At 35.7% G+C, this 25,269-nt stretch overlaps 1 protein-coding gene and 1 pseudogene across 9 annotated transcripts in view; both read left to right on the forward strand.

The window, feature by feature from the left end:
- MECOM (MDS1 and EVI1 complex locus) overlaps positions 1 to 25,269 on the forward strand; it is a 584,109-nt gene that overhangs the window by 486,614 nt on the left and 72,226 nt on the right. The gene's annotated exons all lie outside the window — the stretch shown is intronic.
- Positions 24,294 to 24,816, forward strand: LOC103788718 (large ribosomal subunit protein eL21 pseudogene; annotated as a pseudogene).

Below are 25,269 nucleotides of genomic sequence, written 5' to 3' on the forward strand. Positions count from 1 at the left end.
TGTTTGGTTTTCTGTTCCTGTGTGTTAGTTTGCTGAGAATGATGGTTTCCAGCTTCATCCATGTCCCTGCAAAGGACATGATATCATTTCTTTTTATGGCTGCATAGTATTCCATGGTGTATATGTGCCACATTTTCTTCATCCAGTTTATCATTAATGGGCATTTAGGTTGATTTCATGACTTTGCTATTGTAAATAGTGGTGCAATAAACATATGTGTGCATGTGTCTTTATAGTGGAATGATTTATATTCCTCTGGGTTTATACCCAGTAATGGGATTGCTGGGTCAAATGATATTTCAGGTTCTAGATCCTTGAGGAATTGCCATACTGTCTTCCACAGTGGTTAAACTAACTTACATTCCCACCAACAGTGTAAAAACATTTCTATTTATCCACAGCCTCACGAGCATCTATTGTTTCTTACTTTTAAATAATCACCATTCTGACTGGCATGAGATGATATCTCATTGCGGTTTTGATTTGCATTTCTCTAGTGATTAGTGATGATGAGCTTTTTTCCTATGTTTCTTGGCCACATAAATGTCTTATTTTGAGGTATCTGTTCATATCCTTTGCCCACCATTTGATGGGGTCGTTGTTTTTTTCTTCTAAATTTGTTTAAATTTGTTATAAATTCTGGATATTAGAACTTTGTTAGATGGGTAGATTGCAAAAATTTTCTCCCATTCTGTAGGTTGCCTGTTCACTCTGATGATTGTTTCTTTTGATGTGCAGAAGAAGTTCTTTAGTTTAATTAGATCCCATTTGTCAATTTTGGCTTTTGTTGCAATTGCTTTTCGTGTTTTTATCATGAAGTCTTTGCCCATGCCTATGTCCTGAATGGTATTGCCTACGTATTCTAGAGTTTTGATGGTTTGTGTTTTACATTTATGTCTTTAATCCATCTTGAATTAATTTTTGTATAAGGTGTAAGGAATGGGATTAGTTTCAGTTTTCTGCATATAGCTAGCCAGTTTTCCTAGCACCATTTATTGAATAGGAGAACCTTCCCCCATTGCTTGTTTTTGTCAATGCCTACCTCATTCTTATATTTCATGTTTCATATTAAACATCCTTCCCTGAGGGAGGCTTCCCTGATCCTCCCCCTAGGTTAGATACTCTTGATATATGCTAAAGCTAGCTTGTCCAACCTGTGGCCCACAGGCCTGGATGGCTTTAAATGAGGCCCAACAGAAATTAGTAAACTTTCTTAAAACATTATCAGTTTTTTTGCTTTTTTTTAGCTTATCAGCTGTCATTAATGTTAGTGTATGCAATTCTTCTTCCAGTGTGGCCCAGGGAAGACAAAAGATTGGACATCCTTGTAAAGAAATAAAACAGAACCATATTAGCAGAAACTAGACCTGAAGAGCCTATAAAAGCCTCACTTGACTCTGTGACTTCTGGGTTCTTCTTGAGTTTTTGTTGGTCATCTTCCCTCACTTAGTGATGGTTAGCTCCTGTGGTTTAAAGCCATGGCTAGATATTTGCATGAGGATCTGCCATAGAAGGAAGAGAAGAATATATCTGAAAGACATAGAAGAATTATTGTTAAGTACCCAGCGATCTTAAATGTCTTACTCCTTTTGAAGTATTTAGTCTTTATATAAACATTGTGAAATGGATCTGGAGAACATAGCACAATAACACAGAATCTAGAAATGGTCCACTTAAATCCAGATTCTGCTGCTGGGACCTTTCTCTTTCTTCAGTTGTAAACTGGAAATAATACAGGTTGGATGTTCATTATCCCAAATGCTTTGGACCCGAGTGTTTCAGATTTCAGATTCTTTTGGATTTTGGAATATTTGCATATACATAGTGAAATATCTTGGGAATGGGACCCAAGTCTAAACAAAAAGTTTATTTGTTTTATATATAGCTTAAACATATAACCTGAAAGTAATTTAATACAATATTGTTAGTAATTTGGTGCATGAAACAAAGTTTGCCTACATTGAATCATCAGAAAGCAAAGGTATCACCGTTTTAGCCACCCATACAAGGACAATCTGTAATGTCATATAGGCACTCAAGAATGTCATATGTTGGAGCATTTCAGATTTGGGGATTAGGACTGCTCGACTTGTAGTATTTATTTCTTAAGACTATTGGGTGAATTAAAGCAGTAATAGATGCAAAGCCATCAAAACATGCCTGGCATGTTGTAAGTGCTGGCTTTTATTATTCTCATGTTACAGATGAGGAAAAAGGCTTTGGCAAGTTAGTTAACTTTTGAAAATTGTAGAGCTAGAAATAGAAAGCAACAGAGCTGGGATTGGAGCACAGTTCTGTCCAATTTCAGACTCTAGTAATCTATTTTCTATACCAGATGGGTCAATACCCACCTAGTGAGTGAAGGTGACACAAAAGGCAATCAGTAGGTCCCAGATGAGACAGAGTCTGACTTTAAAAGTCTGGGTTTAAAAAGTTGTCTTCGTGTCTGCTTTTTGTGACTAAAGTTGTGCTTGATTTCTTACATAATGAGTAGTAGTGGTCATTTGAGCAATGTGTTAGATGGTGGCATAAATCTCTAGGAAGCAGAATATTCTTCTGTTTAATTTTAAAATTCTATGTGTTAGGTTCAGAGATAAATTGCTTGCTCCTAATAAACTTTCAGGTAGATGCTATTTTTTTTTTTTTTAGAATTTCATATCCAATATTTTAGAGAGTACAAGAAGTCATGGTTTAGCAATAAAATCCCTGCGTTAACCTGATATGGATAAACTATGTCTTTAAACAATTGTCAATAATTGAAGTATCAATAATTGAAGTATTTTGATATAACTGATGTGTAGGCATAAACTTATTGAGTCTAGATTTTTCTTTTTGTACAGATATTTTTACTCAAGATTTTTTTTGCATCACATTCTTTGCAATTATAATTTATCTACCTGTTTTTTCCAGTAGTTTAGAGTAATTACAAAGGAACCGTCTGTAGTTTTGATGTCATTATGCATTCATTCTTGTCCATTACATTAGTAATGTATCAGCAGTGCCAGAAGGAAGTGCTTGGTGGCAGGATCATTGCCAATTTGTTCAAAATTTAGTTCCACTTTAATTATCTAATATAAGCCAGAGACAAAAGTACATAAGACATTTTTTCTGGTCACTAGAGTTTACTGGTAAAATGTGTATACAAGAATAGATACATTTAAAAAATAATACATAGATTTACAATTGTGAGACTGTGGAAGCATAGCAAAATACCTGTCACTGGGAGTTTGAAAATTTGCTGCCAATTCTGAAGATGAAATCTTTAACATGATAAGCATGAGTTTGCCTGGCAAGTCAAGGGTAGAAAGGATATTCTGGGCACAGAGAGATTTGCCAAAGCAAAGGCTCAGAAGCTAAAACTTTGGTTCAGGTAAATATTCAGGTGGATATGAGCACTTACAATCTCATTAATGCTTATAGAGTCCAAAGCATTACATAGAAAGTAAGAGAGCATGAAGGTGACATGGTGGTTGAGGGTACGTACATGAAGTGTCTTGAATGTCCTGTGAAGTTCCCTTGGCCTTCAGCCGGTCAGTGTAGATAATCACGTACAGATAGTCATTCAAGGACTTTAAGCAGGGAATTAACATGGTTTGATTTTTACACTGGATAAATTACTCTGGCTACATTTGGCAGAATGGATTGCACCTGAGCAAGTCTGGATGCCAGGAGTTGGGTGTGATGAAATGGGAGAAGACAAGCAATAGTAGAAGCATTTGATATGAGAAATATTTTGGAAATGCGATTGACAAGGCTTGGGGTTTGGCTGGATTGGGGATCTGAGAGTCATAGAGGCCAAGATGGTATAAGCCAGAGAAAGAAAGTGAACACAAAATGTTTTCAGAGTTGGCCAGACTGAATTTAAGATGCCTCTGGGACAACTGGATAAACCAGTTTGGAGTTCAGAGGTGAGCTTGTGGTTAGAGGTATTGTCAGGGAATTACTCCAGCACTGGGGAGAGAGGGAGGATTAAAGCTTTGAGAGTAACTTGGAAGAGAGCCTAGTGGTCATGTTAAAGGGAGAATAGGCTGAGGATAAAATCTTGGAGGAAATTCGGCATTTCCCTCAGCTAGTAGAGAAAATGATCCCAGGAGAGTATCCTGAAAATTAATCCAGAGAAAATGAACTAGGAGAGGGTGGGTCATAATGCCAAATGAGGAGATCATTTCAAGGAGGAGGAACTGCTTGTTAGTATCAAATGCTGTCATGTTCACAGGTATTTTATATTTGTTCTTAAGCCCATTTTTTATTGCATTTATTGGTGATGGAAATAGGTATTATGCAAATAGGGCCAAAGTGAAAATAATACATCCTTTTCTTAAACTATGGGGGAAAAAACCACATTTTATGTAAATATAATTATAATAACAACCTTTAACTAATTATATAATATGTAGGGCTTATAAAGTGTCCTCATAGCCAATGTCATTTGATTTTCACATGACTCTAATAAGACAAGCATTGAGGTCTTATTTATCTCCTTTTTTCAGTTGTAGAAGCTGATAGACACTGAGGCGAAGTGACTTGTCAGGGCTTGCTGCTGGTTAGCTGTACAACTTGCACAACACAATATGATGTCCTTAGCTCCCTGACCCACTGAGGCTTCGTGATGCCACGTTAGAAATCCAAACATGACTAATAGTCCTTTAGCCTATGAACACAAAATCTTCACATGCATTCCTCAGGTTTATTACTTTCCTCCTAGTCATTATCATTCAAAATCTTCAATTTCATAAAGTTGCAATAGTCAAAATACCAATTACTATTTTATCTAATCTCTTGTGTTCCATTTTTCATATCTATAGGTAAAATTACATTCATGATTTTTTTTCTGAGATTAAGTGTATTAGGGGATTATTTTTATATGGCTAGGACTTTAATTATATATAGATGTGTGTATATATATGCATATATGTGTATGTGTGTGTGTGATGTGTCTGTGTGTATATAGACACACACGTACACAGGTACCTGCAGAAGCACATGAAGTGAAAACCTGTAGTACAGTGAAAAGTAAGAAAAGACATTGACATTGTCAGAATTTTGTATAACACTGGCAGATAATATCCTGAATGAAATGAATAATAATCTGTAGGAAAAAAAACAAGAAAAATTAAATCCATGTTGATTGGAAGTAGCATGATTATATTACTTGATACAAAGTATCTGCCATCCAGTTCTTAAACATGAGTTACATTTCTCTGTCAGATCAAATCATGGGCAGATTTATTTTTTTTAATGTTTTTGGTAATTTTTGCATATATCCCTCTTACTAAAAATTTATAGCATCCAGGACAAAGGGAGAATTTCTCTTCTTTTTTATTCCTCAGTTCTTTCTCCATCAGTATTGCCTGTTTCATATAGATTTCACATGAGTTTCTCTGTCTTATGTTCTACTTTGAATAGAACCCATTGAATGTTGGTTTAATTTCCTATTGCTCATTCTGAAATGACCTGGCATTCCTTTAGTATTTATGTTTCCTGTCTTCGGAGCTTTCTATTTTGCTAGAGCCAGTTCTCTGTCTTCCCTTGAGAAAACTAAGGCCAGAAGTTCTCCCATACTCTACCCCTTCATCTGTATTTTAATAGTTAGCTCTTCCAGACCAGTTTTCCTATTTCTCTTAGTGGTCTTTCTCATTTTACAATGGTTGGGGAATAGCTTCTTATCCTTACTATTATACATTTTCATCATTGCCTTCCTTTAGAAGTAACATGGAATAAGTGCTTGGCAAATAATTATCAAACGATTTATTCCAATAATCACTTATTTCATTTATAATTATTTTTTTGAATCAATTTCTAAATACTTTTTAAGATCTTTTTTTTCTACTCTTCTTAAAGGATTACAATGGCTATGATATAAATGTTAAAGAGCATTATAACTCCATCATAAAACAATATTTCTAACATTTTCTCAAATGCGTATTGTATACCTACTATTTACAAATCACTGGATAAGACATGAAAACAGACATAACAACAAGGGTCCTGTCTTCAACAAGAATAAAGTTTAATAGAGAGTCCAAAGTGGATGAAAACCTGGCAGTCTACTTTGAGTTCCTGGTGGTTATTAATAGGCTTCTTCATAAGAACCAAAGCAATTCAACTTATCCTCATATATTCAGTAAATATTTCTAACTAATAGAAAAGGACAATAGCATCTTACAACCTATTTTTCTTCAAAATCTTCATTATCGTTTCTTTGCCACAAAGTATTTTCTGATAGAAAATTAGTATGTATAACATTAAATTATGCATGTATATACTTAGAGAAGAGAAATATTCTTAAAATAATACCAATAATTTATAAGCATACAGTGAAATAAAAACAAAAAGAAATTCCAGGAGTACCTTTTGAAATATTTCTATTAATTTAACAACATCGAAAGCAGAATATCCATTTTGGAGTTTTATTGTGTGAGTATGGAAGACTGTTCTGTAATGTATAAATGAAACGCTGCCCAGTGGATTCAGAATTTAGAATTCAAAATTGAGAATCAAATTGTCTGCAGTGTGGAAAAGGACATTATGGGTAGAATCTCAAAACCACCAGTAAATTTATTTTTAAATGGGTTAATAGAATTAGTTCGATTTTCCTTTTTAGCTGTTGAATTCAACAGTGTCAAGGGGAAAATCTCCCCAGCTGCTATTTTTATTTGAGGGAGCACCTAGTTCTCCCAATCCTATGTAAATTACTGTGGGGATTCCCTATGAAGCTTTGTGGAATGTTGCCCAGAATTGGAGAAACTGTGTCCTAATGCAGTCTAGAAGAAAAAAAACAAAAACCATAGCTCTAGCCACGTTGTGTTGAATGGAGATAAAAAAAATATTGACCAAGTGCACATTTTTGGCATCCTCAAAAGTGTGTGTACATTTGAGCTGTGACTTCATCTCATTGCTACAATTAAGAACATTGGGATATAATGTAATTTGAGGGTTGCTTCTGAGAGCATGCAGAGGCTTAGCTTTGACTTTAAAGTCTGATTTGGAACAATTTTAATGATTAAAATAAACATCTAAATTCACAGAGGTAAAAATAGAGTGGTTTGATCAAAAGAGGCTTTATGGCCATGTATATGAAATAGCTTTTGTGATAGTCTGGGGATTTCATTTCCAGTATGAACTACATAAATTGCTAAATATAATTTTCCTAAAATATTATTTCATTGGGCCTGTAGTAAGATATCATCTTGGCCTTTGTATTTTGGCTGGCTGATATTTGCTTCTTTCCCATGGGAAAAAAAAGTAAGAACTGCTCTCATATAGAATTGAATAGAACAGAGTATCTTGCTGACCCTCTCTGTTTATTAAGATAAACTTCTGATAAGATGGTTAAGCAGGAAGTTAAAGTAGTTCAGGGAAACTTAAGGTTACTTCTTGCTCTCACTATCTGGTGCACATTATTTTACATTTTCGAATTGTATTTTGAAGGCTTATTTTTAGGTACAATAGGTACTGAGTCTTGGATGACACTTAGATTTCTTTTCTATGGGTACAGAATATCTGTGGGAAAAAAAGTCAATACTTTTATTTGTATTAACACTCCTGAGATCAGAGCAAACATTTAGTAATATGAGAGAAAGTATGCCACCTGGATTCTGGAATGTTGCAAAGAACATAGCAGAACATGTTCGAAAGTAAAATCACCATATGTTCCATTTATAAATCATTTTCATATCATGTTAATTATTTCAGTTTGAAGTAATGAAGTTAATTTTAACTTATTTTGATAACTCCGAAGACTGATTTTTTTTTATCATAGTTTTAAGTCTTTTTTCTACTTAATGTTACTGACCCAGGGAAGGATTTGACCTGTGACCCAGAATAGGATATTAAGTATTGGATTTCTGCTAAAAATCATGTGTAATTATTTTTCCTATACTAAATAATAAAATAGAAAACAAATTCTTTTTGAAAGTCATTTTCCTCAGGTAATGCACACTGTTAAATTTAATTTCGTCTGTCCTAATGGAGTGAACTAGTGCTAGATGAAAAGGAAACATTATAACCTTTTAAAAAGTAGAAACCAAAACCTGAGCAAATACAATTTTATTTTTGCCTGCATGTTTTTTATTAATATGTCTAAATGTTATATTTAATATTATATAAAGATATTTTATCTATAATTTATTCTATTTTAATCTAAATTTTATCATAATTTTATAGATAATTTTAATCTATAATAACCTATTGTAAATTATAAATGTTTTGATTTTATTTTCTTTGAGTTCTTCTTTATGTTAAATAATGTACTTTTGTATAAAAATGTACATTTTTCCCCTAGTATTCCAACTTTTTTTTTGAGATATGCCAACTGTCTGGTTCCAGTCAGAAGAGTTCCCTCAATGAAAACCAACATACTATTTATTTATAGCCCCTCTGACTATAGGGTACAAGGACCAAGAATCTGACAAAGTAAAGTAATGATCTTTCCAAGATAGCTTTTATTTTTTTAAAAAAAGATTAGATGTAGAGTCATATAGAACTTTTAAGTCTATGTAAGAAATGAATTTATAACTTTTTGGTTTGCCCATAACTAATCATAATGCAACTGATGTTAACGAATCTGACCTAACAGGATTTTAATTTAGAAACTGGCCACATTTATTGATTTCAAAGCTACAGTTCTTTAAACTCGTCTCTCTCAGCCAAATGAAGATAACATAATACCATAATTTAATAAAGAACCAAGTAGTTTACTTTGAAGAAATGGAACAAAAACAGGCAAAGTGTGGTGACTCGTGCCTGGAATCCCGGCACTTTGGGAGGCTGAGGCAGGGGGATCACTGAGTACAGCCTGAGAAATGAAGTGAGATCCCATCTGTAAAAACAAACAAACAAAAAACATATTATACTATGAGGTAAAGAATTATTGGCATTATCTCTAGAATCTAAAGCATTTCTAAATAAAAGTGATAATGAAAAGTCTAAAACTAGTTTTAAAATTTCTTCTAAGAAGTGATCAAATTTTTTGACAATAGAATTACGATTGTTTTCAAGTTTTTTTAAACCCAGGCCATGTTTACAAGTGACAAGGTGCTATTTCCTCTCACTGCTCATGGATGTGGAAGAATGTTTTAAAGGTACATTCTTTTTTGAAGTCAGAGTCAGTAACTGGGTGGATACTAACACTGTTAATTGAAATAGGCAACCTGAAAGGACAAGGACTAAAAAGTCATGTAGAGTATAGATGTAGATTTGTGTAGATCCTAGTATATTTTATTAAAAACAAATCTGAAGCTCTGTGTGTGTGTGTGTGTCTGTGTGTATGTGTGTTTCTGTGTATATGTAAAATGTACAGTCTTTCTATATTAGGGTTACATGTCTATTCATTGAAGTATAAATCACATATCTATAAAGTATACTTTCAATTATCCAAGAAGAAGTTAACTTTATTTTATAGAGGAGGAGCTAGAATATAGAGATTGTGGTGAAATGCAATTAGAGAGGATTTGCTAAAGTAACTTAAACTACTGTTAATCATCTGAATCATCTACATGTTGTGAGTTGTTTATTGCTCAGAACTACATGGTAGATAATAGATACGAAGGCATCTTTTCTTCCATAATGTGGGACCTTGAGCTCCCTGGCCAATCACACGCATCTTGTAATGGAGTGACGGTGTATTCCTCCACTGACTGCCCATCATTCACTACATAGCAATGGTGGACTACATAGAAAAGGCTAGAACCCCATGGCTTGCAGTCCAACTGGAGGAGTTAGGTGAGGAGGAGAAGGCACAGGGGGTTGAATATGCAGCTGGGAATTTCTATTCAATGGAACTACTAAATTAGAAACAAATAGATGTAGAAAAAAGTAAAAGCCACTATGAAACAAACAATAAATAACAACCTGGGCAAATTTTTTTTTTTAATTAGCCAGACATGGTAGCAAGTGTCTGTGGTTCCAGCTGCTCAGGAGGCTGAGGAGAAAGGATTGCTTGAGCCTGGAAGGTGAAGGCATCAATGAGCCATGATTGTGCCACTGTGCTCCAGCCTGTCTCTGGCAAATTTATTGATTTCACAGCTACAATTCTTCAAACGCATCTCTTCCAGCCAAATGAAGATAACATAATACTGTAATATATAAAGAAGCAAGTCGTTTAATTTGAAGATATGTAACCAAAAAAAGGTCGAGTGCAGTGGCTCGTGCCTGTAATTCCAACCCTGTCTCAATCGATCAATCAATCAAATAATTATAAAAATAACATTTTTGCTATTTTTTTTTTGCCAAGCAGTTCACATAGTTTATGTACATTTATGAACACAGTTTGTTTTTGTAGTTTTTGTATTTAGTGCATACAAATGTTTGAACTATCAGTTTGCTCTTTTGGGTATAAAAGAGTAAACCTGTTGTTAAATTAAGATTCAATTTCACTCTGTACATTTGCAGTAAATAACAATATTTTGGCTCTGTTTTTACATGGATTATTTTTGGTTTTACATTGATTTGACATATTACATGATTGCTATCCATGGCCTCTTCATTACCTTACTTATAGTCACATAAATAAGTACCTAGATACATTATTATGCAGATTTTTACCTGGGAAAGATTTCAAGATAATTGCAAAATATTAATTTGTTTTGAGAAACTCTTTGTGCATTTCTTTGGAGTGTTATTAAGAGAGTGATAAAAATGTAGACAATTCAGATAATGCGCCCTGGAATGTTCAGTAAGTAGCACCTTTGAGAAGGCGAGAGTCTTGAAAATAAGCAACACGTTCCCCCTTCCCTGCCATACTGTGATTATTGTTCCAGTGGACATTAATCTGTTGTTTTGCACCACACAATAAATAGAAAGCCATTAGCATTTTTTGAAGAAATTTTATGTTTCGTTCAAGAATAAATTCTGTCAGCAACCACTGCTGCAAGCGTTACCTGTGAAAAAGCTGTGGTATCAATGGGACGCTATTAAGAGGAATAAATGAAGGAACAGGAATTAAAAAGAGAATGTCTCCCTGCAGTTAGGGAGATGGGATCCTGCAATGAGGAGTGGAATTCATGATACACACAGTATGACCCAGCTGTCTGGGAACATTAAAAATCCCTTCACTTAAGCTGTTGAAAGCTGCAAAAAAGACCAAATGTTTTCCATCTCAAAACACATTTTACTTAGCTGTGTTTTGAAAGCTGTTATCTAAACATTAAAAAAAAATAACCCAGCATATTTTAACATGATTCCTTCTTTGGGTGCAAATCAGCAGTTATAATTTAATTTAGGAAAGAGAGTGAAAAAGGTAGAAGGGAGAGGCACATTTTATTCTTCTACCTTCTTGTTTATCTTTCCTTAAAGTACTTAAAGGACATAAAACAAGGGAATAAAAAAGTCACTAGCATACAGTTTTGTTAACTTATCTTGTGAACATATAACATTATGCCTCAAATTTCGTATGGTACATAAAGTGTTTCGCCTTGCAAGATCGTGTATACAGCACTTCAAAAAGGCCAGGGGGACAGCTCACTAAATGTAATGGATGTGTAACAGCAGATCTTTAGATCTCTTGTATTTAGCATGACAACTTTGGGTTCTTTAGGTGCTTTAAACATGATATCTAAAACCACATATTTTTTTCCTAGTGATGAAAAACATAGACTAATTACACACTTCTGGTATGCTATAGATGGCTTGACCATCCGGTACAATTGCAACATTTGGTTAGATTGCATCTCCTTTTATCACTGAAATTAATCAGTTTTACAACTTCATTTTTATAATGCATTTTCATGGTAATTTTCACTAGAATGAATGCTCAACTTAAGCATAGTTACAGTTTGGAAATGTTTGTCAAATGGTGCAGTAAATAGTTTACTTCTATTAACAGTTTTAAGAGATAAAATCTTAGAGCTTTCCCAAGACATGCATCTATATGCATCTTCACCAAAATCTTTAAGAACTTTCACTCAGTGTTTTCAAAAGATGTACTGAAACAGAGGAACCAATTCCCATTTTAAGACTCACTTTCATAAACCAATTTATTTCCTGTCAAAACCTATGTTGACTACTATGTAGAAAAAACTTTTGTCAGGGAGCTTCACTAAGAAGGTAGCCCAGACAAGGAATATGACATGAGGTTAGTGTCACGCACCCGGGATGCAGACCACACGTGTTTTTTGATGATGAAAGTACAAGAAAGTTTAAAATACTGTTAATGATCAGATAAGGAAGCAAATAGCAAGGACAGATATGCTAGATTTAGGAGGAAACTACCACTAACAACCCCAAATGACCTTCCCTGAACTATGAGCCATAATTATGATTTAATGACATAATGTTAAAAATCAAATATAACTGTTTTTATTAGCATCCATTTTATGACATAGATTCATAGCTGGGGATAGAAAAATAAGAAATTATTTTGCCTTCTTTTATTTTTACCTTTGTACTTTTAGGGGAATCTAAGTGAAAAATGTAAGATGAGGATAGACTTTTTTTTTAGGGTCATTTTTGAGAACCTTAGTAAATTAAAATTTTACTTCCAAGAAATGCCTCTCTCTCTGTCTTAAGTACTGAATTCCTTTTTGCATGCATCTTTTCCTAAGAGACTATTGTTTTAGTCTGTTTTCACCCTCCTGATAAAGACATACCCAAGACTGGGCAATTTATAAAAGAAAGAGGTTTATTGGACATAGAGTTCCACATGGCTGGGGAGGCCTCACAATCATGGTGGAAGGCACTAAGGAGCAAGTCACATTTTATGTGGATGGCAGCAGGCAGAGAGAGAGCCTATGAAGGGAAACTCTTGTTTTTAAAACCACCAGAACCCGTAAAACTCATTCACTATCATGAGAACAGTGCAGGACAGACCCACCGCCATAATTCAGTCACCTACAACTGGGTCCCTCCCACAACATGTGATAATTATGGGAGCTACAAGATAAGATTTGGGTAGGGACACAGAGCCAAACCATATCAACGATTGTTAAATATGTTTACTCAATTAAAAACTGAATTGAAAAAATAGCATGATGCCACAAACCAAATATTGGGTCAAATTTGTTCTCACTTTGATTAAGATTGAGCCTTGGCAAAATCATGTTGCTTCACTGGCCTCCATTTAATTTCTAGTACACAGCATAGATTCCTTGATGTCCCCAGAGTCTGTTTTGGTTTTGAAAATACTCCCTAGTGGTGCTTCTTTTATTAATGTAATGTTTATTATTAAACTGAGGTTAGGGCTTCTAAGGGTCCCTGTCAGTCAGTGGTTGGCTCAGAGTGACCCTAAATGCCCAATTACTAAAGATGTGACATCTCTGGCATCTTAACAGACCATTCTTTCAGGTCGTTATGTCTGAAATAGTGTTGCCTTGGGAAAGAACATGGCAGAATATACAGGCAGATTGATCAGGGTTTGAATCTCGTTTTTAATATCTACCAGTTGGGTGACTTTGGGCTACTTCTTTACTCTTACTGAGGTCAGTTTTGTCATTTGTAAAACAAGGATAATAATCATCTTACAGTCTATTAGTGAGTTGTTACATGAAATTATGTATATGAAGCTTTCGACATAGAGTAGGCATTTAATGAATGATTGTATTATAATTACCATTTTTTATCATCTTGCCAGTGTCTATTACTTCTGTTACTTCAATGGCTTGCTAATTGGTCACCCAGGATCTACTTGTCCTGCCCCAATACACTTGTCGCATTGTTTGCCAGTGGAGTTTTCAAAGATGAGATTTTGGCAAGGATTATGTATGATTTCTTTCTAAATGAAGTAATAAATGAGTGAAATTGACAAGACTGACTAATGTTAGAAATAAAATATTTAAATACACTTGATTTAGAAGAAAAAAAGAATGAATTTTTTTTGCTTACATATCCAGACTTAGCCAAATTATTTCCAAAAAAGTTAAATCCATGAGTCTATTTTTAAGAAACTACAGCACAGAAAACTGCATTGAATAGTATATAGTTAGGCATTATGCTTATGATTTAAAAGTGTTTTGTGCTTTTTGTTATTATTATTGTGATTATTGCACATGGGTTGAATATAATGTAGACATAATGTCCTTGGTTGTTAAAAAAAATAGGAAGACCTATTATCTGAAATAAAATATTTCTAGATTGCCCACAAAACATTATGCCTGGATATGAACTTTTAATATGATAGTAATTCTTAGATTAAAAAAAGAATTACTCTTACTGCTTTCATATTTTAATGGAACACTTTAAAATTTTCCTTTAATTTATTCTGACAGATTTACTCAGCACAGAGTATGAAACTGTCTGGTATTTTGGAATCCATTGGAAATTAATCTCTGTTTGCAGCACACACATGAAGATACACATACACAACCTACTACAATCAATATTTTTTAAACATGTGAGGATGATTTTATACACCTAATGAACAATAATATGCTGGATTTTTGCAAAGCAGTTAAATGAACATTGCAAATCACTTCACCTAAGCTCCCAGTAATACTCTTTTTCACTTTTGTGTACATTTTGAATGACAGCAACTCACCTCTTTCATGAAGCTTCCTCTACCATGCCATCCTTTATGCATCTCCCTTCTGTCTGAATCTCCGCGGCACTTATCATTCGAACCACATAATTTAGTACTTAATGACTTACAGTCTTATACTATTTGCCATTCTTTCAAGTAGCTTAGTCTTGTCTAAATAGATTGCATGCGACTTAACAACAGGGACAATGGTTTATTATTAAGTTTTTATACCTTCTGCCTTCTAAACCTTATCCTGTAGTATGTTTGGTTTGGTATTTTCAGCTAGTGAGTCAAGAGCCAAGGAATTGGAGAGTGGTGTGGTGACTAGGGAAATATCCCAGAGCGATTCCCTGATGGTCCCAGGACATCAGGCAACTGAATTAGCTGTATCCACCGAAGAGCTGTGGCTGGTGTGCTTGGTATCCATTGCTGCACCACAAATTATCTGAAAACTTAATAGTTGAAAACAATAAACATTTAGTGTCCTCAGTTTGTATGGTTTAGGAATTCAAGGGTGGCTCAGCTACTGGGGCAGCTGTGGTCCAGGGTCTCATCAGATTGCAAGTAAAATAGCAACTGCAATCATCTAAAGATCTGACTGAGGCTGAATAATTTGTTTCCCAAGGCCACTCCCTCGCATAGCTGGCAGGTCCTAACTGCTCCCTCAGTAGGCCTTTCTGCAGGCTGCATCATGTCCACAGAACGTGAATGACAGGGAGATAGAGACAGAGAGATACTCTTTTTTTTATAACCAAGCCTGAAAACTCACATAGCATCCCTTTCTTCTCATTCTGTTCAGTAGAAGTGAGTCACTAAGCCCAGCTTATATTCAACATGAGAAGAATTAGAACACTTTTTGAGGAAGGGGAGAGAAATTTTTAAATTTCTAAATATATTTTAAAGCCATCACAGATGGGTATTCAATATATTTATCTTCTGTCTTCATCATCAACATGGTACCTGGAACATGGAGAGGATAAATGAGTGAATGGTTTGTCTTTAATCTGTGGCCAGTAAGTACTATTTTTTTAATCAGGAAAAGAAAAGTCCTTTATCTTCTTTTGAGTCTACCCATACCGTCTAAATTCTGAACTGTTGCCTCAGGGAATTTGTAAATATCCATGTCAGATCCTTTTTGATGGCAGTGTCAAGATAAATATGTAAAAATAAGACTGTGCCTCTCTTGCTGTATAAAAAGATGCTGAGGCTCAGCTGCCATTGCCAGCCTTTATACTAGGGTTGGTCTTCCCAATAGTGGCAATGGTTCACCAGGATCAATGCATGGTTCCATTCCCTTATGACTAACTATAGGGTGCAGTATGTAACCAATGGCCAACCCAACAGATTTTTTTTCATTAAATTTCAGAGCTCCTTAAGGGTGGTGACCATGATTTAATCATCAGTGTACACTCACTGCCAGATGATGTGCCAGAATATGGAATATTCCTCATAAATACTTGTGGAATAAATTGAACTAAGTTGGTTTACATGTTTTACTCATTGTCCTGCTATTGTAACATTAACTCCCAGCCAGCAGAATCAATTTTTGCACCCAAAATTGAACAGCATCTACTGAGGTCCTCTGGATTCACACTAACTTCTTATCCTGTGTATTTTGCTTCCTTTTCTGTAAATGTCTTATCTTTTTTTTTTTTTTTTACCACATTCTGAAGTAATATATATTTTAAAAAGCATTTTTAATTTTTGTGGGTACATAGCAGGTGTATGTATTTATGGGGTATATGAGATGTTTTGATCCAGGCGTACAATGCATAATAATCTCATCAGGAGCCTGTAATCCCAGCACTTTGGGAGGCCGAGGCGGGTGGATCACGAGGTCAACAGATCGAGACCATCTTGGTCAACATGGTGAAACCCCGTCTCTACTAAAATTACAAAAAATTAGCTGGGCATGGTGGCACCTGCCTGTAATCCCAGCTACTCGGGAAGCTGAGGCAGGAGAATTGCCTGAACCCAGGAGGCGGAGATTGCGGTGAGCCGAGATCGTGCCATTGCACTCCAGCCTGGGTAACAAGAGCGAAACTCCATCTCAAAAAAAAAAAAAAAAATAATAATAATAATAATCTCATCAGGTTAAGTGAGGGTATCAATAACTTCAAGCATTCAGCCTTTCTTTGTGTTACGAATAATTCAATTATACTTTTAGTTATTTTTAAATGTACAATAAATTATTTAATAAATTATTGCTGACTGTAATTACCCTGTTGTGCTATCAAGTACTAAATCTTATACATTTAATTCACTTCAAATGTTGAGGAAAATGTAGTTCAAACATCATTTTTGTTCAGTTTATTTTTAAAAACACATATCATTTCTAGTGTAATTTTGAAGATTCTTATTTTTCTTCATACAATTTTTTTTTGAAAGAAAGAAAGAGAAAGGGGGAGAGAGAATAGGAATCTTGTTCTATTGCCCAGGCTGGAATGCAATCTAAAAATAGGTATTAAAAACCTCTTTTTATGCCAATAATTGTGCTTAACAGTGGAGACAGGAAATAATAAGGGAAGAAAATAACAAACAAACAGCCAACCAATATTTCATTGAAGTCTGAAATGCTATGCAAATGCTAAAGAGTGATTTACTTCCAATTATGTGGTCACTTTGAAAATAGGTGTAATGTGATACTGAGAAAAATGTATGTTCTGTAGACCTGGGGTGAAGTATTCTATAAATATTCGCTGAGTTTACTTGTTCCAGGTCTGAGTTCAAATCATTGATGTTCCTGTTAATTTTCTATCTCGTTGATCCATCGAATATTAACAATGTAGTGTCAAAGTCTCCCACTATTATTGTGCGGGAGTCCAAGTCTCTTTATGAGTCATTAAGAACTTGTCTTAGGTATCTGGGTGTTCCTATATTGGGTGCACATATATTTATGATCACTGACTCCTGTTGTTGCATTGTTCCTTTTACCATTATGTAATGTCCTTTTTTATTTCTTTTAGTCTTTGTTACTATTAAAGTCTATTTTGTCAGAGACAAAAGTTACAACTCCTGTTTCTTTTTTCTCTCCATTTGATTAATAAGTCTTCCACCAACGCTTTGTTTAGAATCTTTGTGTGTCCTTGCTTATAAGATGGATCTGGATACAGTGAACTGATGGGTTTTGACTTTTTATTCAATTTGCCTGTCTGTATCTTTGATTGGGGCATTTAATCCATTTAAATTTAGGATTAATATTGATATTTGTGCGTTTAATATTGTCGTTTAATGCTAGCTGGCTATTTTGCCCATTAGTTGATATAGATTCTTCATTATGGAGATACTCTTTACCTTTTGGTAAGTTTTTGGGATGACTGATACTGGTTATCCCTTTCTGTGTATAGTGCTTCTTTCAGAAGCTCTTGTAAAGCAGGCCTGGTGGTGATGAAATCTCTGAGTGCTTGCTTGTTTGTGAAAAATTTTATTTTTCCTTCATTTATGAAGCTTAGTTTGGCTGGATATGAGATTCTGGGTTGAAAATTCTTTTCTTTGAGGATATTGAATATTGACCCCCACTCTCTTCTAGTTTGTAGGGTTTCTGCTGAGAAATCTGCTGTGAGTCTGATAGGCTTCCCTTTATGGGTAACCTGACCTTTCTCTCTAGCTGCCCTTAGAATTTTCTCCTTTATTTAAACTCTGGTGAATCTAACGATTATGTGTCTTGGGGTTGCTCTACTTGAGGAATATCTTTGTGGTGTTCTCTGTATTACCTGGAGTTGAGTATTGTACTGCATTACTAGGTTAGGAAAGTTTTCCTGAATAATTTATCCTGAAGAATATTTTCTAGCTTGGATTCATTCTCTTCATGACAGTCAGGTTCACCTAACAAATGTAAATTAGGTCTTTTCACATAGTCCCATATTTCTTGGAGACATTGCTCATTCCTTTTTACTCTTTCTTCTCTAGTCTTGTCTTCTTGTTTCATTTCATTAAGTTGGTCTTCAACCTCTGAGATCCTTTCTTCTGCTTGATCAATTCGACTGTTAAAACCTGTGCATACTTTGCAGAGTTCTGTATTGTATTCTTCAGTTCTATTAGTTCACTTATATTCCTCTCTAAATTGTCTATTCTCGTTGGGATTTCGTCAAATCTTTTTTCAAGGTTCTTAGTTTCTTTACATTGGGCTAGAACATGTTCTTTTAACTCACAGAAGTTTCTTATTATCCACCTTCTGAAGCCTAATTCTGTTAATGAAACACACTCATTCTCCATCAGGCCTTGTACCCTTGTTGATGAGGAGCTGTGATCCCCTGTAGAGGGAAAGGCATTCTGGTTTGGGGTATTCTCAGCCTTTTTATGCTGGTTTCTTCCCATCATTGTAAATTTATCCACCTATCATCTTTGTAATTACTGACTTTCAAATTAAGTCTCTGAGTGGACATCCAACTTGTTGATTCCCAGAGCCAGAATCTAAGCAACCCACTGTACCGGCTGAAACAGTGGCGTTAAGATTCATGGTGCTTTTCTGCCTGGGAATCTCCGGTCTGGCTTCCTTCTTGAGTCCCTTTTTCAATCAGCTGAATAGGTGAGTCTGCCTTCCCAGAGCTCCAAACGTCAACCAAAAGGGGACCCAGTCCCGTTTACTCTGCACCAAGAACTGCTGTGCCAGGGCGCCGGCAAAACCACCGCGCTGGCCACAAGAGTCATGCTGGTGACCTGTGGGGCTCCTCCGCTGGGAATTTCCTGGTCCATGAGCAATAAAAATTCGTCTGAAAGTATGGTGTCCTCTCGTTCTCTTCACTTTCACTGTTAGCTACAATCCTGAGCTGCTAGTAATCAGCCATCTTGGATCTCTCTCCCTCTTCATATAATTTTTACCTGTCTCCAAAAATATCCTTTTTTGGAAATTGTTTTTCCCCATTTGGATTGTGATTCCTGGCTTAGTATTTAGACACCATTATGAATTTGTATTCCTATCATTTATTTTGGTTATTCTTCTCTGGCTTTGTATGTTTCCATCTCTGTTTCTCAGAAGCACATGGCTGCCTGAGTGACCAGAAAATAAATAAAAGGGACAAAATATTTGTTTCTCCTTTGATATAAAGATGGCTATATAAAAATCCATCACCACCACCAACAAAAAAAACCATAGAGGGTATTTGCATAGAAAGTACCAACGATTTTATTGAGGTAGAACTCCATTTAATAATAGCTCATGCTTATTAGGTGCTTATTATGTGCTTATTAGACACTGAGTTAAGTGCTGTGCGTGGATTACCTCATTTAATTATCTCAATAGCCCCATGAGATACTTATCATTATACTCATTTTGCAAAGGAGGAAACCAAGGCGATAAGTAACTTTACATATGTCATGCACATAGTGAAGCTGTGATTTGAATCCAGGCTGCACCACTCCAGAGTCTGTGTTTTTAGTCACTTTTCTATACTTCTTTTTCTAAAATTTTTATTTTGATTTATGCTCTCTCTCCAGGTACTGTACTTCTTTATGAGATTTACGAGATATTACACTGTGTTATATGCATCACCTCAATTATTTAATCCTAATAACTTCCTATAAGTCTCATTATCGCAATTTTAGAGATACTGTAAGAGAGGCTGAAGAAGCTGAAGCAACTCTCTCATTATCACATAACTAGAAGCAGACTCCATCGTGGGCTCTAACATCAGAAGGCTATGGTTTAGCAGGAAACTGGGGACGAAACTGATTGCTTATGAGCCCAAGTGGTTTCCTTTTTGCTCAGAGGAAGCTTGTAGTTTTCTAGGCCCTAGGAAGGAAAATTTCTACTTCATTATGGCAGCTTACCATGTTCAGCCCATCACCTTCCCTGTGAAAGGCCATGGGAGGCAGGAAGTTTGTGGAAACAGATGACTGGCACTTCGTCTTAGGTATGGGTACTTTGAGAGTTGAGTTATGAGAGGCATGAACCTCAGGTATCACCTGGACCACACAAAGAAACTTTGGGGGTGGGGAATAATTAGAGAAGTGCTGGTTTGCACCCCACTGTGCATAAAAATACATTATTTGCCTCAATTAGTTATCTTGTAATTGCAATGGAATATTTTTCAAAAATGAAACCAAATTCTGTGAATTTACATCTTACCGAGAGCTTAGTTAGGTTCTATAGTGAGCAGGTAATTGAAAATCAAGTGTAATCAAAATGTTCTTCTATTCAGCCCTTTTTTTTTTTTGAGATGGAGTTTCGCTCTTGTTACCCAGGCTGGAGTGCAATGGCGCGATCTCGGCTCACCGCAACCTCCGCCTCCTGGGTTCAGGCAATTCTCCTGCCTCAGCCTCCTGAGTAGCTGGGATTACAGGCATGCGCCACCATGCCCAGCTAATTTTTTATATTTTTAGTAGAGACGGGGTTTCACCATGTTGACCAGGATGGTCTCGATCTGTTGACCTCGTGATCCGCCCGCCTCAGACTCCCAAAGTGCTGGGATTACAGGCTTGAGCCACCATGCCCGGCCTCTATTCAGCTCTTGAACCATCCAATTTTGGAATGGATCACTGTGGCTTCAGCAGAGCACCAGAGGAAGTGGTATATTTGCATTCAGAGGATGCATGTTGTGAAAAATACATATCTTTAAACCTAAGAGTCACACTTGATGGAACATGATACTCATAATACAAAAGGTGTTTGAACACTGATTCCTTCTGAGGAAACAGATGATTCATGTTTCCATCTCATGATGTTTCCTGGGTAAAGGCTCATTCATTCTCCCTCCCTCTTTCTCTCTCATCCACATTCCCTCCCTTCCATTTCCCTCTGTTTGTAATAGTTGAATATTAGTAAGTTGAATGTGTATATGTTGTGACTCAGCCGTGTATTCCAAGATAAAAATTTAGCAAAATATATTTTTATGAAGACATTTATAATGGCTTTCCTGAAATATTCCAACACCGATTACTAAGGCGATTATATACAGGCAATGGTAAACAGTTTTATGGTAATTTCTCCAAAGACAATAACCACCACAGCGTTTTTAAAAAGTGCATAAAGGCACTTAGTGAATCATTTAAGTTTAATTAATCAACAATTTTTTTTGAGAACTTTTGAACTTCACCAGCTCTTGTAGAATGGAGGTGGGGAGGAGGAATATAAAATTGTATAAGCCACAATGTAATATTAGACAAAAATAGGAGTTAAAAATGTTAAACCTGTAGTCATTTTGGTCATCTTCCTAGGCTCATAATTTCAATGTTCTCCACATCATGATCAGGCTCCATGGTTTATGTATAAATTGGCAGTCCACATTATATGTGGAGAGAAATTATGTGTGAATCAGGGTGCATATTTTTCTTTCCTCTTTAAGTATTTCCATTCATGTCCCTTCTGGCATTCCCCGCTTCTAGTTGTAGGGCACTGTGTTAGCAAACTTGGATTTGTTTTCCAGCCAAGAACCACATACAAAACACAAATACCTTTGAGAATCTGCTTCTTGGAAGTTGACCAGTACTTAATTCTGGAGTTTATAGACAGGCTATATTAAGATTTTATTTGAAGTTGAAGAATTTACTCAACAAAATTTACAGAAAGATATTTTGAAAGCTACAGCTGAAATCAATGTCCATATTTTCACAATGATACAGAAATCGTATTGGTACTTTAATTGCTATTGGAATATTTTGACATTTTACCACTTGATATTTTTCATAAGATGTGATACCTGCTAAATGGATTATAAACTAAACATACTTTTCTGGTTCTGTAGAGTTGTTGCTTTATTTTTTAAGTGTTTGGCTACAGTTATTGAAATAGTAAAATGAAATTTTAAAATTTCCAACATAGAGAAATGATAAATCCTCATGAAATCATTGATAAGACGTTAACACATTCATTGTTTCTTAACTCTGTAATAGACATCATAACCAAGTCTAAGTAATATGTGGCATCCACCATCAGAGCTTTGGAGTGGAGCAATTATTCTGGGGCCAGAATTGCCCCACTAACCCTTCACCCTTCCTTTAGTGTACACTTCTTTCGGTGTATTTTCAATAGAAGCAAGCACTTTCAATAGAACGCAAATTAGTCACAGCCATTAGTGTTCTTTGCAGAGAAGACTGTGTGGTTGCTCCTACGAAATGTTCTGTTTCTCGGGATGATGAGTTACTTCATCTGGAACAACATTAGTTCATCAAGGTTTGTGGTTTATCTAAAGATCAAATTCCTGTAATTTTGTATGCCATCTGATTTAATGTCCACTTAGTTTAGTGTTTAATCAGACATGGGCAGGCATAACACATGAATCTAATATCAAAAGCTGGAGAAAAGGCAAATTCTTGAAGGTCTAATTCAGGCGTTCATAGATGAAGATTGTGCTGCTGCTTTTCTTTTTCCTAAGGAAATGCATATCTAGATAATGCCAAATCTTATTAAGAAAAGTCTAAATAATAAGAAACACTGTATGTAAATATGCCTATGCAATATGCCAAATATGTAAATATACCAAGCAGGTAAAAATCTCTGCTGTGGAAAGACTTTTAATGGAGTAAGATGGGAAAAAGTGGATTGATCTTAAAATGAGATTGCACACATTTCTTTGGAAGGTTCCCAGGAAATGTACTCAAATACAATTGTAATAGTTTACAGGCAAAGAATGGATTGGTGGGAGTTTACTGATAACCTACTTTCTTTCTGTGCTTTATAGACTTTTCAAATGCTTTCAAGTTGAATGAAAAGTAGAGCTTCATTATTTATTTATTTATGACTATTTTGTCACAATTTTTTTATCAAGAGTTAAAAACAATATAAAAATATATGTATGGCAGATATTTATGCTTTTCTGAAACAAAGTAATATAAAGCTTTATTTACAAAATTATTTTTCTTACTTAGGTCTTCCAGTGGAAGGCTAGAGGGGCTTTCATTTAAGTTTAATTACCTATGATGATGCCTGGCTGAATAAGCCAAATACATCTCTTTACTAAAGGACTTCCTAGACTTTTACAGTTTTAGACTTAGAGTATTTAGCACATTGGTGCTCACTGGGAAGCTCCAAGAGGGCGCTATCTTTACCCATTGAGGAAATTTAGCTCTGTGTTGACCTCAGAGCCAATTTCCAGGGAATATCTTCTAATAACTCACCAATTAGAAAATGCTGGTGTGAAGGATGTTTCTTGCCATCAAACAGTCTACAGGTAGATTGGCTGATCACGGAAATATCCCAAATTATTTTAAGTATGATGAGTAGTTAGTGAATGGTTTTAATATTACATACTGTAAAAATTTCAAGGAAGAGAGCCTGGAAGGCTTTGTGGGAGCTTGATGAATAGAAATATCACTTTACCTACTTGATCTATTGTTTTGTCTCCTCAATGCTGTGAGTATTAGAGGTAAGAGAAGTGAAGGACCTATATGAGCACAGTTGAAAGGCCAAGAGCTTCTACCATATTTCCAGTTGTTACCCAGTGCTAAGATTTGTGTAAGGGAAATGAGCAGGAAATGGCCCTAGAAAGAAGACAAATTTGACATCAAATTGTAGAGGAGGAGATTGGATTTTGGATTAGGGTCTTTATTTTCTAGCAAATTGGGATCAAGTGGAGTTTTTGTTCAGTGTGCTGCTTCTTTTGGTTTTTGCTTTTTACCTTTTGTTTCTAGGTAAAGCAAAACATTGTTGTAACTTTGTTATTTTAGGAAGACTAATGTTTGGTGTAAAAATACCATAAAAACTCAGGCCTAAAGGGAAAATGGCCTTCACTAGACCAGTGCCAGTGGGAAGATGGCACTTCTTCTGTTAAAAATAAGGGACAATGGCCTTCACTAGACCAGTGCCAGTGGGAAGATGGCACTTCTTCTGTTAAAAATAGTTTAACAGGGGTGGCTCCCGGGCGCTAAGCGTTTGACAGACTTGAACTGCTACCTGGTGGTCGCAGAGTAATTCGCCAAAATGACGAACACAAAGGGAAAGAGGAGAGGCACTCGATACGTGTTCTCTGGGCCTTTTAGAAAACGTGGAGTTGTTCCTTTGGCCACATATATGCGAATCTATAAGAAAGGTGATATTGTAGACATCAAGGGAATGGGTACTGTTCAAAAAGGAATGCCCCACAAATGTTATCAGGGCAAAACTGGAAGAGTCTACAATGTTACCCAGCATGCTGTTGGCATTGTTGTAAACAAACAAGTTAAGGGCAAGATTCTTGCCAAGAGAATTAATGTGCGTATTGAGCACATCAAGCACTCTAAGAGCCGAGATAGCTTCCTAAAACGTGTGAAGGAAAATGATCAGAAAAAGAAGGAAGCCAAAGAGAAAGGTACCTGGGTCCAACTGAAACGACAGCCTGCTCCACCCAGAGAAGCACACTTTGTGAGAACCAATGGGAAGGAGCCTGAGCTGCTGGAACCTATTCCCTATGAATTCATGGCATAATAGGTGTTAAAAAAAAATAAATAAAAGACTTCTGGACTGTAAAAAAAAAAAAAAAAAATAGTTTAACAGACCGACGGAACCAATGACTATTTACTGGGGACAAGGGAAGGAGAAGAGTCCAAGGTATTGTCCAGAATTTGTGCCCAGAAAAAAGGAGAGAGATGGTAAAGACATGGAAAGATGGGGTGAGGAGAGTACAGCAATATCGTGCTATTCTGGAGAAGCAGCAGTGGTAGGGATTTCTCTCTAAATCCCTGAAAGAGAATCATCACTGCATCAACTGATTCCTAAGGGGGAATAGTGTTAAATAACCAAGTTTGCCTGGATATAAATACAACAATTCCCCATACATTTAGCCATATTAATTTATTCTTACAAGGAGCCTCAAAGACAGTTTAGTTTATGATTAAAAAGATGCTACTGAAGATGTCAGTAAACAATACTTTATTCCATCCTTAAAAGTCTTATAATGGTCCTT

This window comes from Callithrix jacchus, chromosome 17 (assembly GCF_049354715.1).
Source record: "Callithrix jacchus isolate 240 chromosome 17, calJac240_pri, whole genome shotgun sequence".
Lineage (NCBI taxonomy): Eukaryota > Metazoa > Chordata > Mammalia > Primates > Cebidae > Callithrix > Callithrix jacchus.